General features: G+C 42.1%; 1 protein-coding gene across 1 annotated transcript in view; it reads left to right on the top strand.

Moving 5' to 3' along the window:
* The first annotated feature begins 4531 nt into the window (after positions 1–4531).
* The window catches only part of LOC121525322 (hyaluronan and proteoglycan link protein 1-like), a 36292-nt gene continuing 20444 nt past the window's right edge, over positions 4532–20379 (top strand). The window contains exon 1 of the mRNA XM_041811232.1: positions 4532–4936. The gene's annotated coding sequence lies outside the window, so the exon portion shown is untranslated. The remainder of the gene's footprint in view (positions 4937–20379) is intronic.

Raw genomic sequence — 20379 nt, 5'->3', positions numbered from 1 at the left:
CTCAAAAAGTCCTCAATATGTCTCCTTTACATATTATCAGATATAAACTTAACCTTGCAAAGCAGAAGGATACGCCTGTTTCTGTGTTTGTCAGCTCCGTCTGAACCGTTTGGGCCCAGTTAGAAAGTGACAGGACCAAGAAGAGAAAGAAGAGCCCAGAATTGTCTGAGGACTTAAGAAGCAAAATTGTGGAAAAATATGAACAATCTCAAGGTTAAAGACCATCTCCAGAGATCCTGAATTCCTTTGTCCACTGTGTGTAATATAATCAAGAAGTTTATAACCATGGAGCTGTGGCTAATCTCCCTGGACGTGGACAGAAGAGAAAAACTGACAAAAGAATGCAACGCAGGATAGTTGGAATGGTGGATAAACATCCTCAGTCAACTTCCACACAAATTCAGGCTGTCCTGCAGACTCAGGGTGCAAAAGTGTCAGCTGGGACCATACGTGGTCATCTGAATGAGATGAAGCGCTATGGCAGGAGACCCAGGAGAACCCCACTGCTGACAAACAGACATAAAAAAGCCAGACTGGAGTTTGCAAAAATGTACCTGAGTAAGCCTCAATCCTTCTGGGAGAACATTTTGTGGACAGATTGTGGACCGACTGTTTACAGAAAACAGAATGAGGCCTACAAAGAAAAGAACACAGTACCTACAGTCAAATGTGGTGGAGCTTCAAGGATGTTTTGGGGTTGTTTTGCTGCCTCTGGCACTGGGTGCAAGGAATCATGAAATCTGGAGACTATCAAAAGATTTTGGGCTGCAATGTAGGGCCTAATGTCAGAAAGCTGGGTCTGGGTCAGAGGTCATGGGTTTTCAAGCAGGACAATGACCCCAAACATACCTCAAAAAGCACCAAGAAATGGTTGGAGACAAAGCTGGAGAGTTCTGAAGTGGCTGGCAATGAGTCCAGATCTAAATCCCACTGAACACCTATGGAGAGATCTCAAAACTGCTGTTGAAGAAGCACCCTTCAAATCTGAGAGACCTGGAGCAGTTTGCAAAAGAGAGTGGTCCAAAATTCCAGTTGAGAGGTGTAAGAAGCTTGTTGATGCTTACAGGAAGAGATTGGTTTCAGTTATTTTTTCCCCAAGGGTGTGCAACCAAATATTAAGTTGAGGGTGCCAACAATTTTGTCCAGCCCATTTCTTGAGTTTTGTTTTGTGTCAATTTTGTCTTTTTTCTTCAGCTTTTTTTTGTTGTTCCAATGCACATAAAGGAAATAAACACATGTATACCAAAACATTTGTAACTGCAACAATTTCTGGGAGAAATTATGTATTTTCTGGAAAAATTCCAGGGGTGCCAATACTTTTGTCCATGACAGTAAAATGGCATTGGCAGAGATTTGGCTCATTTTTCATGGACCAACTCACACACTCAGCTCTGCTGCTCATCCCACAAATGCATGTTCCTTACAAATGTGGCTCCATATAAAAGGGAAATAAACAGGCTTTACTACAGAGAAGCATTGTTACAACAAATAAATAATCAACCAAACACTCATTTCCTTACTTTTTGTGCCAAGTTCAGATAAAAAACTGGAGTGAGAGACTTAATCCTCCACCGTAGAGATTTACTGACTATCTGGGATGTTTTGCAAAAAGCAGGTTGAATTCATTTTTCAGCAGAACTCGATCCTCAAATGCAATAAAGAGGGCGATGTAAACAACAGATCTGCAGGCAGGAGTTCAGAAACACTGAAGTCATGAGTCACAGCCACCCACAACGTTCCCCCTCCTCTGTTCTCAATGTTTGTCATTCTTGATTGACTTTTTATTGACTTCTATGGCAAAGACTCCTCATGAGAGATATAAGAACTGTCAGAAGACAGCAAGATGTGATTTCATTTAACCTTAAAGCACCACTTCAACATCTAATGGACAAAATCAGCAAAGAAATAAGAGGTGTGTTGCCCAGAGGGGTGCCAAAATCGTCCAAGCTAAGGGTCCTCAGATTTAAAACTTTGTAAAGTCTGTGAGGATTTAGAAGTGCTGCTGATCATTAGGGGTCCAAATATTGGCATTTTAGTTCAAAGAATTTAAATTCTACATTTTGCATTGAAATGCACATAATGATCGCCCTCTACAGGAATAAACGTCAACTGCAACTGATTAAAAAAAAAAAAAAAAAAAAAAGAAATCTACGTCCTGATCTGGTGACACATGTTGCAACGTTTGTCTTCACCACAGAGCTCAACAGTTTTCTGCTGCTGTTAACTTCACTGGTAGCTGCCACAGCCAAAATTCAGGGCTACACCAATCAGAGATACTGCTGACACTCTAGGACAGTGTTTCTCAGCCAAATTGTTGACAAATATCTTTGCAAGAGCCACAATCTAAGTGGTGAAGCAAAACCAGCTTGAATAACAAACAACAAATAATATTTTTGCCACCTTTAACAATAAGTTAAAGGTGGCAAAAATGTTCAAAAAGCAACAAAAACGGATGAAAAGGGGTGAGAATGGGGAAGAAAAGTGGAAAAGGGTTCAGAAAGTAGCAAAAAATGGGTGAAAAATGACAAAAATGAGTTATAGGTGACACAAAATCATCCAAATGTGGCAAAGAACAAGTGATAAGTTACTTAAATGGGCAAACAGCAGTCAAGAGTGGCAAAAAATGGGCAAAAATGGGACACAAGCAGTATTTAATGGCAAAACGTAGCTGAAATGGGTGAAAATTTGTGAAAAGGGGCAAAAATGGGATAAAAGTGGCGAATAGAAGTGGCAAAACTGAGAAAAACTAGGAAAAAGGTGGTATTTAATGACAAAAGGTAGCTGAAATGGGTGAAAATTGGGAAAAAAAAATGTGAGAAGTGCCAAAAATGGGAAAAATTGGCAAAAAAATGGGTAAAAGGTTGCAATACAAGTGTCAAAATGGGCAAAAGTAGGAAAAAAAGTAGTATTCAATGACAAAGATACCATAATTGGATGAAAAGTGGGAGAAAAAATGGTGAAAAGGGGCAAAAATTGGATAAAGTTGGCAAAAAAATGGCTAAAAATTTGCCAAGAAACACATCAAACTGGGCATAAACTAGGAAAAAAGTGGTGTTTAATGACAAAGGTAGCTTAAATGGGTGAAAAGTGGCAAAAAATGGTTAAAAAAGGGCAAAAAGTTTCCCTTTCACAAGGTTTTCTGGGGGAATAATATTTGAAATTAAGACATAAAAGAGCCACATGTTGAGTATCACTGCTCTAGGATTATGGGTAATTTAGTGCTATAGCCTGAGATCAAAAATAAACCCTGTCTTCCTTCAAAAAAGGTTAACAATTCTTTCTCATGTCTTTTACATGGTCAGATACATTACTTGGACAAAAGTATTTGGCCACATCTATTAATTATTGGATTCAGGTGTGTCAGTCAGACTCACTGCCAGGTGACTTCAAGTCTAGCGCTGTGACAGATGCCACCTTTGCAGTGAGACAATCTGTGAAAATTCATCCCAGCTGGATATTCTCAGTTAGATTTAGTGATATTATTAGAAAGTGGAAGAGTTTAGGAACAACAGCAACTCAGCCCTGAAGAGGAAGACCACGCAAAATCACAGAGCAGGGTCAACGACTGCTAAGGATCATGGGTGAACGTCTCCGGCCCTCTGCTGATTCCATAGTTCTCAACTTCCTCTGGCATTCATTTAAACAATAAAACTGCAGCAGGAGCTTCATGAATGTGTTTCCATGGTAACAGCTGCATGCAAGCATCGGAGGGAGTGGTGTAAAGCACATTGACATGACTGTGGAGCGGTGGAGACGTGATCTGTAGAGGAGGGATGATGGTATGAGGCTGTTTCTCAGGGTCTGGTCTAGACCTCTTATCTCCAGTGAAGGCCAATCTTAATGCTTCAGCCGACCAAGACATTCTTGACAATGCTATGCTTCCAACTGAGTGGAAACAGTTTGGGGAAAACATGACTCTGACCCCAGACCACAAAGAAGGACTATAAAGACATGGGTTGAAGAGCTCACACAGAACCCTGACCTCAACGCTGTGGAGAATCGCTCTAGACGCGCTTCCAGAGTGCTAGGTTGCTCTTCTTTGGTCATCTTCTGAGCCGAGCTGCTCACTTATGATGGACCAGGATTCAGGAGGTTCTTCTGCTCATGGTTAACTCCCATGACTCCCTGAAACCCTCTGAATAATCTTGTATCTATTTTTAGAGCCCCCTGGTGGAGGGTAGAGACACAAAGCGATGTGAGCTGGTTTATACAGAGTCAGAAATTCCCCTGGTGTTTGATCCAGATCAAATGTGGACCAAAGCATGGCACACAGTGTCATTAAACCCAGGTGACTGGATCAAAGCATGGAAATGAATTTGATTTTACACTTTTAATTAAATAAATGGAGGCTGAGGTGTCCTCAGAATCTTCAGAGTGGTTAAAATAATCTTTTAATTCAAGCAGATGTTCTGCAGAAGGATTTTTTAGGACTGAGCGACAGGAGGAGCAGAGACAGCAACTCTCCAAATCCCTAATCTCACATTGAGCAACATGGGCTGGGGTCCTCCTTTGTTCGAGGCTGAAAAAACAACAACCCAGAGAGGCAGCAGATCCGGATCAGGTCAGCTGGTTTCCTCTGCAGAGATGAGGGACAGAGAGACACAGGCAGTTCAGCTCATTTCACACGGATGTGGAAATAAAAACCTGCAGATCTGACGGCGGCTGTGCGTAAAGTTCACCTGTGTGCGTCAGAGCGCACACTCCTCACACACACACACACACACACACACACCCCCACTAACACACGGGAGAGGGAGTGCGCCTGTTCGCTGCTCGTGCCACACTTGTTTTACCTCCAGACCTCCAAACAGGACAGACTGCAGACATCCACGCGGGCTGTTTACGCGCTACCTTCACGTGCGTAAACGTTTTACGCTTCATTCCGCGTCTGGAGCGCCCGAGGAGAGACTTCACCGCAACACAGCGCTCTGAACAGGTACAGAAACTTTGTTTCTACTCATTCTAATCATTGTTCTGAAGATATCTGGCTCCGTTTGAAATTCTTGTTTGATTTTCTGCTGTGTAGTAAAGAATTTGGCCCAAATACTCCTTTTCTTGGCACTGTGCCTTCACTACAGAGCTGACAATCAGAGACAGACGCTGGGGATTTGACTCACAGAGACCACTAATACGCTAAAACCACAGCACCTCGTGATTTACAGCTTTATTTATTGAAATATTTCACTCATGTTGAAGGCAAAAAGTCAGAGAAAATGAATGAGAATAGCAAGAAATCAAGTTTTTATTCCAGAAACAGACAAAGAAGCAGAAAAATAATTTCTAAATAGAAGAAAAGGGAATTTAAAGATAAAAATCTGCATCTCTGTCATTCCCAGCATCATCATCTTTCCAATTTAGTGTTAAAAAAAAGCAAAAATCAGATTTTAAAGTGCCTTGGAGGTTTTTGGATAAAGCATCATTGATGTCTTTGAAGATTTGGAGCTGAAGGAAACCTCATCTGAAACTGATACAGATTTAAGTTAAATATAAACTTAATCATCAATATAAGTCAGATAAATATGCTTTAAAGTGCTGTGTTATTTGTCATGTTTGCTTTTACAACTTTTAAGCGGTTTGAGTGAATTCCTGCAGATTGACAAACTTTAATTGAACCATAAAGCTGATTTATGAGGCTCGGCACTAAAATGGGTAGATTTATTTTTGCTTCTCCTCTGGTGTATCTTTGGATTGCCTCTGATTGGAGGAATTTTGGGTCCTATTGAAGAAGTTGAGGTTGAGGTTTGGTCACTCCAGGGGGGTCTTCTGTGAACCGGACTTGTGAAAAACCAGAAGGTTTTTCTTTGGATGCTGGAAATGTTGTGGAGCTGAAAGAAGAAGAACTTTGTCAGAGATGGAGGAGCTGATTAACAGAGGAGAAAACACTGATATAGATAATTATCTTAAGGATCATATCTGACAGATTGACAGGGGCAGATTTAATGCCCTTTTTTGCCTCAGATTGGTAGAGAATGTCGCTGAGGATGGGACTGATCATATTCTTTTTGAGTCTGTTAGACTGCAGACTGTGAGACTGTTACGTTTGTTTGCAGAGGATGCTCTTAACTACTATTTGTAGTGCATTTTGTGCCTTTTTTTAGTCCTCTATACCAGTGGTTCTCAACCTTGGGGTCAGGACCCCCTTGGGGGTTGCGAGACACTGAGAGGGGGTCCCCAGATTCCCTAAAGAATAAATATTTTTAAATTTACACTGTTGCAACTTTACATAAAATGTAACCCATCTTTTATCAGTTTCCACCCACATTTACCACATTTTTGCAGTTTAACACCTATTTTTTGTCCGTTTTAAACCCTTTCCACCACTTTTTACCTCCGCCAAGGAGGTTATTTGATCGGGTGGGTTTGTTCGTTTGTTAGTTTGATAGTTAGTTTGTTTGTTAGCAACATAACTCAAAAAGTTATGGACAGATTTTGATCAAATTTTCAGGAAATGTCAGAAATGGCATAAGGAAGAACTGCATAAATTTTGGGAGTGATCCAGATCACCGTCTGGATCCAGGAATTTTTTTAAAGGAATCTGTACTATTGGGAGATAGGGCTAATGGTGGAGGTCTGCGCTGTTACCACTTTACACCAGGAGATGGCGGACATGAGTAACTTCAATCCCAGCAGCATGTTTGGGTGTGTTTCTATTCAAAGTTTTGGAGTTTATAGAGTTTGAAAGACACACGCCCGGTCGAGGAGACGAGTCGGAGCGTAACAGAGAGAAAGACAGCGAATTGTAGCGAGAATACTCACAATGCTGGGAGGAATAGAGGAATATTCACCCTCTGACATGACTTCCAGTCATCCAGTGAGACCATGGGTGAGACTGTCAGTGCGTCTGTTGGCACCGGCAGGCAATGCTTCCACCATGACAGTCCACATATGTCGCAAAACAAATGCTTTACCTCACCACCTTTTCACCCCACTGGGGAGGGAGTAACCCGGATCACCGTCTGGGTCCAGGAATATTTTTAAAGGATTCTTCACTATTGGGAGATATGGCTAATGGCAAGGCCTGCGCTCTCTGAGTGCTTTTCTAGTTCTGTCATGTTTTTGCCACTTCTAAACCAGTTCTTACCACTTTATCTTAATGTTGCCTCTGTTGACTCCTTATTGCCACTATTAACCCCTTTTTACTCTTACAGCCAATTTTCCCCATTTTACCCACACTTTACTCTCTGAAATGCACACTTTTGCTAGTTTAACCAATTTCTGCCAATGTCTGCCTATTTTCTCTTTCTCATTTTTGCCAGTTTATATCAATTTTTCATCCCGCTTCACTAAATTTCCACACATTTTTTTTCTTTTTTTGCCAAGTTAAAGCCATTTCAGCCACTTTTTAACCCCCTTTTACTACTATTTATGCCCATTTTTTCCACTTCAACCCATTTTTGCCATTGGATTTTTTTTTAACCATTTTTATGTAATTGTTGCCACCTCTAACTCATTTCTGCTACTTTTAAAACCTAATTTTACCACATTTCCCACCTTTCCCCCATTTTTAACAAAAGGGATTTACATTTTTAGGAAGGCTATATACCACACAAATGATTTTAAAAAGATATTAAGAATGGTTATTTTATCAGGTTAAATGTAAAATATGGATATCACAGCATAACTTTTAAATGGATCATGGTTTTGTTGACCTCCAGTTTGGCCCCCAGTTTGGCCGGGTGCCAGAAAGCTCTCCCATTTATCCCCCTTATGGGCGGCCTTGTCTGCACATGACTGTTCTTGCATGTTCATGGCTGTTCGGCCAGCTTCAGGTACAGTGGGGGTCCTCGGGCTCTGGCACCTTTATTTTGGGGGTCGCGGGCTGAAGAGGTTGAGAAGCTCTGGTCTAGGTGGATGTGAGTTGTTTTATATCATTGTAACTATTTTTTTCTATTTTTTATGTATGTTGTTTGTGTTATGTGATTGATTAGCAGAGATGATCATTTCTACATATCCTTCCACAGACACAGCTCCCATTAGAGACATGCTTGATGGTAGAACAGTAATGTTTTATATTATGTGTCATAGAGACTTTAAGGAGCAGTGGTGGACCTATTTCACATCATGTGACTGCAGGGAGACGCTTCCATGGCTTAAGAAAGCATGCAGTTAATGCGATTAAAACAAAAATAGTGGTGTGCAGGTAGCCTAGCAGTTAGGTAGAGCTCCATGTTTGCAGGCGGCTGAGGTTCAAATCTGGCCTGTGGCTCCTTTCTTTGATTGCATGTTACTCCCCGCTCTCATCTGTCCATAAATCAAGACGTAAAAAGCTAAAAATATATCTTTTAAAATGCACCAACTGTGGACCTGCAGTCCTGACAGCCTCATTGCTTTTAGTTGATTGATTTTCTTGCAGTAGCAGCTGAATGAAGCATTTAGGCCTGCGAGAAATTCTATCAAAGGGAATGCACCATGTCATTCATGGCATTATGTCCTCTTTGAATTTCCTCAACCAGTGCTTTGTATGTCATGAGCGCCCCCTGCTGGTGCACTTTCAGACCTGAGTGGTCTACCTGTGTCTTGTTGCCAGTCTGCGCTCTGCTGTGCCCTTTCATTTTTGGAGCTCATAATGCTTCTGTTGCTGCACACCGGTGCAAAAGTGTGCCTGGTTCATCAGGCACATATCAGTGCATGTGTGTCTGATCGTAGCATTGGTGCTAGCATCCTGGCTAACAGTTTCTTCATGTTGGAGCTGAGAGTGTGTCATTACTATTACTGCGTACTGATATTCAAATTACTGATGTACGCCACTCTTGAACACATTTTCCTCACTGGTTTTTGTTTCATTTTTTAAAATGTTTTTCCACATTTTTTCTCACTTGTATCTAATTTTTATCACTATTTTACCACTTTTCACCATTTTCTGCTCATTTTTGACCCCCCCCCCCCCCCCCCCTTTACCAGTCTTTACCCATTTTCCCTTTTTTTAACCCATTTTTGCCACATTTTAACCACTTTTCACTATTTCCTGCCCATCTTTGCCTTTCTTGATCCATTTTTGCATTTTTATCCCATTTCTGCCACATTTGACCAACTTTTCACTATTTCATGACTATTTCTACCAACTTTTTTTCCCTTCTTTACCCATTTTAGACACTTTTTAACTGCTTTTCACCATTTTTTCTACTCATTCTGCAACATTTTTGCCCCCTTTGCTACCGGTCTTTCCCCATTTTTGCCTATTTTAACCCTTTTTTGCAACTTTTTAACCACTTTTCACTATTTCCTGCCCGTCTTTGCCCCCTTTTTGCCGTTTTTGATCCATTATTCCACTTTTATCCCATTTTTGCCACATTTTAACCACTTTTCACCATTTCCTTACTATTTATCAACTTTTTTTCCTCTTATTTACCCATTTTAGACACTTTTTACCACTTTCACCATTTTTTTCCACCATTTTGCCTTTGTCGTCTTTCTTGACCCCTCTTTGTCCCCTTTTATTAATTTTATCACTGCTTGACTTTACAATGGACCAGGATTTTCCTGACCTCCATGGTCCTCAGTTCGGCTGGGCCCTGGAAAGCTCTCCCCTTTACCCCCCCTTATGAGCATCCTTGTCTCCTGGCAAAGGTTAAGGTATATTTATAAAAGTTTGTGGGTGATTTTAGTCATTTTTTTCCTCCCTCGTTAACGGTCTTTGTGCTAAGCTAAGTTACTTTGCTGTTTTGTTTTTTACTGTAAAGATGTGTGATGTTTACAAAAGTGTCCCTTTAAATTGGCTTATTAAAACCATATTTATTTCAGTGTAAACAACAGCATCCTTCATGGAGAGTATTTGACATTATTAGTCTGATTGATTGCTTTATTGCCCTTTTGCAACCCGCGCCGTTTTCCCGTCAGTCATGTGGAGAAGTGGCGTGCGAAACATCCTCAGCGGCGCTCAGCTAAGCGAGGTGTCAGCGCCGCCGCTCGTGTTTGTGAGAGTTGTCATAGTTGTGGTCGAGGACGCCGGGTGATTTAGAACCGGAGAACATGGAGGAGCTGTGAGCGACACCCAGAGCCCAACAACCCCTCTCTGTGTGCCGGCTTAGACTGAGCGGCTCCACCCTGACCCCCACCCGTTTCCCTGCACCCACCCGCCCGGCACACAGACTGTGGCCTGCAGTGTCAGCCCCCCTGAAGGAAACGGGGGGTGTATTCTTTGCAGCGACACGCTCACAAACACACAGTCAGCTCCAATCAGAGTAAAACGCTGCTGACGAGGAAACAACGTGAGCGTGTTTTTGTGTCCATTAAGAGGACGTCTGTGTTTCTCACTCATGAATAGAAGTTTGTGTCGTGTTGGGTAACGTGTTTTCACCCAGAGCTGCAGCTTTAGAGGAAACGGGGCTCTAAATAGTCCCTGTGGGTGTTTGTTTGACTGTTTTCTCCTCTATTTGAGCAGCAAACACCTTCATGAGGACACTTTTTATGAACTTTTCCATACTTAGACCAAACATTAATGAAGTTAGCTTGCTGCTCTGATGTGTCACAAAGTACACACAGATGTTTTTAGGTGTGGAGAGACGTCATTCTACCTGTGAGGAGAGAATCTGGACATGTCAGGTGTTTAAGCTCCCAGTGTCCTCTTTACAAAGCCAATGGACCGTCCGGACTCCAGGTCTGTTACGAGGAAGATCCATGCCTGCCCTTGGTCAGAGAATGACCAGAGAAATAAAGAAGAGGGAGGCGGTAGCTACAGGCATGGTTTAGTTAGAGCGACTGCAAGCCTTCAAACATTGCAGGCTTCCCAAGGGCCCCTCCTGACTGTGGGCTGGGGTAATCAGTACCCTTTATCCCCCTGTGCTACACCCCTGCTTTGCATAGTGGTAAAAAAGCTCAAAGACATGGTCTTTTTGTAGCTTTTTGTTTCTCTATGTAGAAATCACTACTCGCCCCCCTAAAGGGAGTCCCCTGCTACTGCAGGACATCATCTGCAGAACCCATACCCTCACACAGACGCTGCTTTTGTACTCCTGGCATGGTCCTATGGTTACCATCCTAAACAGAACTATCACCAGGTGGTTACACACCTCCATCAGTGTGTACTTACAGGACAGTGAAAGTACAGTGACGGGTCAGGGCGACAGGTTTGGGTGATTTCTGTGGTGTGATTTTTTTGGTCTTATGAGCAAGGGGGCCCAACATGAGGCCAAATAACCTTTGACCTCCTAAATCTATTCAGTAGATCCTTGAGTCATCTGCAAAGTTTGGATTGAAGCATCAGCAGCACATGGAAAACATACTCCCTCTGTCCCCGGCTGTCACCGACACTGAGGCATAAATGTAGAGCTGTAAACATTCTGTGTTTAGATATTTAGGCTTAGATAGATGAGTTACATCCTTGTTTCTAACTGTTTAAAAAGAAGTACTGCCTTAGTGAGAGGAAATGAGCTCTAACCCTGAAGTCAGCGGCTTTAACCTCTTTAATATTGCCTGTAACTCTCTCTGAGACCAGCACTGATCTTTGACTTCTGTTTCTAACCCCGAACACACACACACACACACCCCCACACACACACTAACTCTTATTTAAAACACAGTGCATGCAGGGATGCAGAGCCAGATCCACTTTTTAACAGTGTGACTCTGCTTGGGGTCAGTTCAGTGGCTAACAGAGAGGAGAGCGGCTGTAAATTAACCTCTCAGAGGGGGATGGGGGGCAGCAGAGGTTATATAATCAGGATCTGTAACTTACAGCTCTGCTTAAACAAGACCGAGGAAATTATTCAGAACAAGCCCTCCCGTGTGTTTTTTTCTGCAGAGACAGCTGCTGAGCCTCTCTCTTTATTCTGTCTTGTGACCCTTCAGATTCATGTGTTGACCTCTAAAGAGGCCAGGCTCTTAGGTTTGGAGTCACAGGACTGGTACAGTATCTAACTGAATGGAGAGCTAGCAGTGACTTTGGTGGAGCCATTGTAGTGCAAGAACTTGCAGTTCCTTTGGTGTCCACTTGGGGCTGTCTGCCAAAGTGAGTCAATACCCATAGACCTCCATGTTAAAATGTGCGACTTTAAAGCAAAAATAATCATGCTCCCAGCCTGGTACGGAAACAGTTAATGCCTCTAAATGTCAGGTCTTTATTTGGCTGAAAATTTATTAAAGAAAATTTCTGATAACTGATCAGCTCTGGTAACAGAAAGGCTGAAACTAAGGCTTAACATAAACATAAATCCTACATTCTGCATGTTTATTGAAAGGAGAGAAGTTTATAAAGCCAGCTGAAGTTTAGTCCATTTATATATAATCTGCAAGGTTAATAACAACTTGCCAGCTTGCAGAAGAACTTGGCTCTGATTGGTTTAATTCATGTTACATTAAATACATACATGTATAATCAAGCAACTCTCTGCATCAGTCAGGCACGCCCCAAATCACTCTGTGAAATGCATTAAAGACAGTGCGATTTATTAGTCAAAATGCTGACTTTTACTTGTCAGAGACCATCTAGGATTTTCATGGCCAGGATCTCAAGGCACAGCTGGGAAGAGGAGGGTTTCTGGTATGGAGACAACAGAATTCCATCAATACTTTTTGCAGATGATGTGGTTCTGTTGCCTTCTTCAATAAGGGAAGTCCAGTATGCACTGGAGACGTTTGCAGGGTCAGTATTTCTAAATCCGAGGCCTGCTGGGTAGGGAGTGAGTCTTCACATTAAGTGATGGAGTTCAAGAACCCTGTGAGACTGAGGCTGGACTAGAGCGGTGGTTTTCAATCTTTTTTGCCCAAGGCACTCCAAAACCATATCAATACAAAACAGCCTCTTACATGCTACAGTAAAACAAGTATATAGCATTAATTCAGGTAGTCCATGGTGTTAAGTGCTGCCACATAACTGGGATCAGCTGATCTCACAAGGCGTCATCAGCTGACGGCCAGCTGATTTATTCTAAGCATGCTATTGGCTAATTGCGCTCATGCTGCCATGTTTAAACTGCTCTTGCTGGTCTATGCTTTGCTGCTCCCGCTGCAAGCCTCTTTTTACAGCCATCCTCCACCCCAGCTCCTCCTTTATTCTGCCTCTGACTTTATCAGTGTCATAACGGCTAGTAAAGAAAAAATATTTATAACCACACATCATGAGTGTTCCTTGATAAAGTGCTGTACTTAAGTTACTGTTTAGTTGTAGTAATTATGGTTGTAGATAGTCCCACGGCACAGCAAGACTTGGCTCAAGGCGCCCCAGAGTGCCTTGCCACACCGTTTGAGAGCCACTGGTCACAGATGCAACTTACTGATCATCTGATCAGGATGCATCCTGGTTGCCTCCTGTTGGAGGGCTTCTGGGCCTGTTCAACTGGGATGAGACCTCAGGGCAGACCAAGAACTTTCTGGAGGGATTAGATATCCCATTTTGCTTCGGAACGCCTTAAGATCTGGGAAATGGAGGAGCTGGGAAACGCTGCCACCACGACTTGGATAGGCGGATTATTCAGGCTGACATTAGTTCATTCTCTGAATATGCTTTAGTAATGTCATATCCCAAAAATGACTGAGGCTATTTTTAGATTTTAATCCTCATGAAGCGGGAGCTGAATGAATGGCTGACTGAGAGAGAGCTGAGCTCATAGACGCTGCCTCAAGTTCAGGAAATCTGCTGCTAAAACATGAAAACCGTGAATGTTTCTTATGAAGCTCTTCTGATTGGATGATGTATCCCTTAAGCCTTCTTCCCGCCCTGCCTGAGTCTCCGCCCCCAACACCTGCCCTGACAGCGGCTCTGTGCTCCCTCTGAGGACTCTTTGTGGTGAGAGGCTGACGTGTGGACCCATTTGAACCCTCCTCTTTAACCTCTGAGAAACACATAGAGGGACCTTAGCGTGCTGTTTGTGAATACCAGAGAGAGTGTACGGTAAATACCCCACCCATCACTTCCTACCCCACCCACCCACTCACAAACATACAGGAGTGACGGAGTTTGTCGACTTTTCCACGGCGGGGTGTCTCACAGCTGTTACATCAACGGTTCCTCTGGTGAAACAGAGACACTGAATCTTTCCTGAGCCGGTCTGAGGGGAGTATGCCATAAAAAGGCTCTGTTAGAGGAGGAAATACCCTCTCCAAAGCTCCACTCTGGTTTATATTCACTTAAAACAGAGGGCCATGTGTGTGGTCGGAGGGCTGAGATCTCCATGCTTTTTTAAAAAGAGGTTCTATTTGGAGAATGACACAAAATTTAGGCTTCATTCTGCACTTTTTAGTCATTTACTCTCCAAAATATGCCAAAATAAAAGGCTTCAGCATACCGGGACCCCCTTTAACCCCCCTTCTATGGTCTCAGATTGAACTGAAATGGTCTGTTTTCATAGCAATTAAAGTGATGATGGTTTGAATCTCTGCAGTGACACTCAGAGTGATCTCTTATCAGTTCATCAGGAGTGGAAGTGTCAGCCCGGTGAGCTGAATGTTCTCCAGAGCTCTGAGCTGCAGCCGTGTTCTCAGAGGGAAGACGTAGAGATAGCGGCAACGCCGGCCCTCTGCTATTTAAGCCTTCAAACTGCCCGTTCAGCTGAAACAGCCTGTTATCAAGTCTTTGTGTTTATCTAGACGAGTTCAGGCACAGAATATACATCTGTCTCTTACAACCCCAATTCCAAAAAAGCTGGGGCGCTGTGAAAAATGTTAAAAGGAGCATTTTAGAGAGGCAGAGTCTCTCAGGAGTAAAGATGGGCAGAGGTTCACCAATCTGTGAAAAACTGAGTCTCAGAATTGCAGGACGATTTCAGAAAAATGTTTCTCACCATAAATTGTGAAGACTTGAATCTCCCTCCAACTACAGTCCATAACATCATCAACAGATTCAGAGAATCTGGAGAAATCTCTGTGAGTAAGGGGCCCTCAGGGGCCACTGCATTAAAAACAGGCATGATTCTGGACTGACATCACTGCATGGGCTCAGGAACATTCCAGAAATCATTGTCTGTCAACACAGTTGGCCGTGCCATCCACCAATGACAGTTAAAGGGATATTTCAGTGTTTATGAAGTTGGGTCATATGAGGTATGCAGCAGTAGTAGTGACATTAACCTCCAGTGGTTTTAGTGAGCTTTGCTCCTTTAGGAAGGACTCATTGGTTGCACTAACCAGGAGGCTAGGCTATAGCATAAACATGCTATCTTTTCACCCAAAAAGTCGCTGTGTTTTTGTCAATATTTTTCAGTGCAAGAGCTAACTGGTAGCCAAGGCCTGTACTGTAAAATAGTGAAAAAACACAGAGTCTTTAAAATGCTTAAAGTAGTGCCCCAGTTTGAGCCGACATTGTTTTGTGGCCCATTTTTACCAAGAACTTATACCCTGGTCGGTACAACCAGCTAGTCCTTGAAGGAGCAATGCCAAAAAATCACTGGAGGATAACGTCACTACTACTGCTACCTACCTCATACAGCCCGTCTCCAAAAGTACTGAAATATCCCTCTAAAGCTGGATTATGGGGAGAAGAAGCCATATGTGAACAGGATCCAGAAACACCGCCGTCTTCTCTGGACCAAAGCTCATTTACTAGGACTGAGGAAACATGGAAAACTGTTCTGTGGTCAGAGGAAACCACAGACGCCGTGTCCTGTGGACTAAAGAGGAGAGGGAGCATCCAGCTTGTTCTCCTGGCTCAGGTCTAAAGCCTGCATCTCTGATGGTATGGGGTTGCATTAGTGCCTATGGTGTGGGCAGCTCTAACATCTGGAAAGGAACTATCAATGTTGGAAAGTAGAGAGAGCTTTTAGAGCAAGATATGCTCCATCCAGACGATGCTAAACCACATACCACATCCATCACAGCCGTTTCAACATCGGATATGTTGTTTAAGTTACATTTTTCACAGCGCCTCAGCTTTTTTGGAAATGTGGTAGCCAAAAACAACAGATTCATTAATAAGCTTTTCGCTGAAGCAGCTCTGCATTTTCAATACACTGTTTCCGACTGGTTGCAATGCCACCTTCAGTTTAATATGACCGCTCTGTTGCAGTCATAGCTCCGATTTTATTTGTTAAACTATTTTGCATGGTGCAAAACAATCACACCGCATGTAAAAACACCATAAACTGGTTAATTGGTAGTGAAAATATTATTTATTTTGAAGCATTCTGCTGCTTCTGTGTACAGGGCCTTTATCTCTTATATTCCTTCCCCTCCTACCCCACCTTTCCTAACCTTCTAACAGTCTGTTTTACCTGGTGATGATGTCACTGTGTGGTTTGAAAAGCAGCAGGTTGACGGTTGCTATGTGCATGAGGAGCTAATGCATTTTTTTGCAGACTCCAGCAACTTACTGAGCACAATAAACCAACCACAAGAGTTGCCTCACATATGATGATATGTGCATTTTGATACGGGCACTGGGAAATGTCCCAGTGCTCCCAAGGTGCCTTAGGGTTCCCTGCAAACAGCAGGGAACACGTTAAACAAAGATGCATGCATGATAAGATCATTCAACCTGCTCATGGATGCATGAGCTCATGGATCTTTGAGTCTGTGCTTTATCTAAAACTTTCATGCACAAGCTATAAGATCTACTATGTAAGTTGCAATAACCATAGCTTGACTATACTGTGCATGCAAAGGTGCCTTAAGTGACATCACTTGAGGCATTTATCAGACTTCACGCCGCTCCCTTTAGAGACAGTAAAGAAGTGAAAAACTTTCACCACATGCAGCCAGCATGTTGTAACATGATGATCTATAAGACTTTGAGCCTTCCTGTGGGAAATACATTCTTACCAAATATCCTGAAGCTTCATGTTGTTTATTAAGGACAAATCTAAAGCAGAAAACTGAAGTAATGCGTCCTCTGTCTCAGCAGTTTAAACACAAGTTAATCAGAGTTACATCAGTAAATCTGTCCGTCTGATGGAGAAACAGAACCCACAGGTTGACATCATGTTTTCTCAACATAAGTCCGCGTTCATGTCAGGATGACATGTGTGTAATAGACTCCATACGTTTATCGGCCTGCCTGAGAGCTGCTGAGGCCCCCGATGTTACGACAACACACACTTAAACACATAAACACACACACTTAGAGAGGCCCTCCTGTGTGCAGTCAGATTCACTTAAACTGAAGCATCACCAGAGTTCAACTACGCAAAGTTCTCTCAGTCATTCAGCACTTTAAATTTTAGAAAGAACCTGTATATTTATCAAAGAGAGCAGGAAGACTTTCTGCATGATTTTCTGCAGAACAACTTTCTGCATGACATCTTTTAGAATTCCCTAAAGAGATGATGGATTTTAATTTCCAGGTGTTGTGAAACAGGTTAAAAAGTTTGCAAAGACAAGCATAAATCAGCTGATCGTTGCTTTCAAGCGCTGTGTGCAAAATCTGAGGCATACTTTGACTAAACTGATCAACTGATCTTCATGGTTCAAGTCTTGTAACTAACACTGCCAGGAATCTACACACCTAAAGCAGCCAGTGGGTAAAATTGACACATTATTGCACTGATCAAAAGCAGCTTATTAACAGGATCACTGTCAGATGATAATCCACCTGGTCTCAGGGCTGATCACTCAGTCCTAAAACTTCCCCACCACCACTTTCTTTCAGTCAGTGCACTGAGCAAATCTATTGACATTGCACTGTAATGGATGTCTTCATTTAACTCTGGTATCCTTACTGAAGGTTGGTATATAACTTCTGAATTGGCTTCTTCATCTCGAAAGGGACGTAACTATGTGACCATCTGCGCTCTCATTGTGGTTGTAGATCCAGGACAGTTTACTGGTGAAAACTTGTTCAATCTGAGATAAAACCCCTGTCAGAACCAGGCAAAACCCTGCTACTTTGGTCAGTGGTTAATATTTGTGCAGGTAAATCTCTGGGAAATCAGAAGCTCTTGTAAATACTCCACAAGTAAAACCTGCCAGTGTGCCCTAAATAAAGATGGATGTCTTCTCCACCTGGCTTGTTAAAGTCTCAGATAAAGTTTCACCAAGTTGAGGCTCTCAGGAGCGGATTTACTGAGCCGTTTACTCCACACACCCATAACACGCCCTGCACATGAAACACAACATTAGATTAACCCGCAGGCATCACCAGGGACATTTTTGTCCATTTGGGCAAATTTGTCCTCTTTCTCTGCTCACCATTTTAGCTGTGTTAGTGCATGCTCTAATTTTTTGTAACAAATGTTCTTTCTTGGCAAATTTTTGAACTCACATTTCAATTCAGGTAGGTCAGGAAAACACTGAAACAAATGTACTACCCCTTTAAAGCCATTAAGGACAAAATGTCCACTTCCAACAAACTGCTATAAAAACTTCACAGATTCATATTTTTTCCTGCTTTTTTTTTGGTCAAATTTTTTGATCAACTTCAGCTGTGCTCAAAACTTCCAAGCATTCAATCATTTTGAGGATTTTAACCCTTTAAAACACCAGTTTAATTACTTAAAGTCAATGTTGTTTTTTTATGAAAAAAAGTGAAAAAATGTGAAATCTTCCTTAAACCAAATAATGGATGGCTGGGGCATTATTTCTGAATCCAGCCTGGATATATCCATGATTAGCCAAAATATTGACTATGATGCATTGTTAGTTTTTGTGTAGCATCAGATTTAAAATTTACTACCCTTTTGAGTCACTTGTGGACAAAACGTCCCACTGACTCCCATTTAAACCAGATTTTTTGATCTCATAGCCATTGCATGATATAATCAAGCATTCTGTAATGTTATGGTTTCATTTTTGAGAAAAATAGTCAAATTTGTCACTTTTAATGCTCATCACTAAAATCAGCCATTTCACCATTATAGGCCTATGCATGAAAAGCCTGTCATGTCATTAGTTTTTGTGCTTGTATGTCTGCGTGTGTGCACGTGTGTGTGCATATGTTTAAGATATCCCTTTTTTTTCATAAAAACAACATTGACTTGAAGTAATCAAACTAGTATTTAAAGGGTGAAAGTCCTCAAATGACTGAATGTTTGGTAGTTTTGAGCACAGCTGAAGTTGTTTAAGAGATTTATGTAAAAAAAAAAAGCAGAAAAAATTATTAATCTGTTAAGTTTTTATAGCAGTTTTTGTAAAGGCTTTAAAGTGTAGTAAATTAAAGTGATGCCTGAGGGTTTGCAGTTATGCTGATGACACACGTTGATTATTTGGAACTTCATTTGACTAAACTGCTTTGTTAGAGATGGAGTCAAACCTCGGGAACATTATGACGTCTTTATATCGGTCACAAAGCCATGGAAACACCTTTTGTTCTCGTATCGAGTATCCCTGTCTTAAAGCATCTGTCTGCCATGTTTGACCCGTGCAGACCTCGGTCCACACATCTCTCTCACTGTACTTTGTTGTACCCTCCTCTCTGTCTTCAATCTTCTGTCTCTAGTGTCCCCTTGGGTCTCCGTCAGACTCGAAGGCTTCTGCAGTTTCACAGGTCGTTTAGTTCTGCTGCTGGACCGGGTTTGTGAGGGTCAAGTGGCCTCTCGCTCCTTTTTCAGCTTCGTCATAAATATCTGGCAACAACAGGCGTGAAGCGGTGGGACGTCCGAGGAGCGAAGGACTGATGTCTCAGGAGAGAAATGAGACCTTACGCTCTTCAAGAACTAAACCTTCTGTTTATACATGGAATACTCTGTACTCTTCTACATTAGCATCTTTTTAAATAGAAATCCTGGTAAAATGAGTCAAAATGATGACACAGCCATATCCAAAATAAACTGAATGCTTGTCTGGACTATTTTGAGTGCAGGCAAATACATGGTGTGTTTTTTTATAGAGGCCTGTAGATGACTGTAGCTGAGAGGGATTAGATGGAAACTCAACTGTACCAAAGTATGATGCTTAGCTAGTTCAAGCTCAAAGCTGATGACTTTAAAACAGAAAATGTGGATTTTACACCCGTTTCTATGAGGGAACATTCAGGCATTTTCAAACTCAAGACTCCAAAAGAAGACCTTTAGTAACCATCATCATGAACAGTGCTGTAGAAATGTATCTGCCCCCTTCCTAAATCCTTTTCCCTCTCATGTTTGTCATACTTGAATGTTTCAGATCAGCAAACAAATTTTGACTTTAGACAAAGATAACCTAAGTAAATACAAAATATCAGTCTGGAAAGGGTCACAAAGCAATCTCTAAGGTTTGGGACTCCAGCCAATCACAGTGAGAACCATTATTCTCAAATGTAGAAAACTTGGAACAGTGGAGAACCTTCCCAGGCGAGGCCAGCCATTTCTAAGGCTTTGGGACTCCAGCAAACCACAGGGAGAGCCGTTATCTACAAATGAGGAAAACTTGAAACAGTGGTGAAACTTCACAGGAGTGGCTGCCCATTTCTAAGGCTTTGGGACTCCAACAAACCATGGTGAGAGCCATTGCCCCCAAATAGGGAAAACTTTGAACAGTGGTGAACTTTCCCAGGTGAGGCCAGCCATTCCAAATGCTTTGGGACTCCAGCCAATCACA

Source organism: Cheilinus undulatus, linkage group 17 (assembly GCF_018320785.1).
Source record: "Cheilinus undulatus linkage group 17, ASM1832078v1, whole genome shotgun sequence".
NCBI lineage: Eukaryota > Metazoa > Chordata > Actinopteri > Labriformes > Labridae > Cheilinus > Cheilinus undulatus.
The sequence above is the reverse complement of the archived record's forward strand: the minus strand, read 5'-3'. Positions and strand labels throughout refer to the sequence as shown.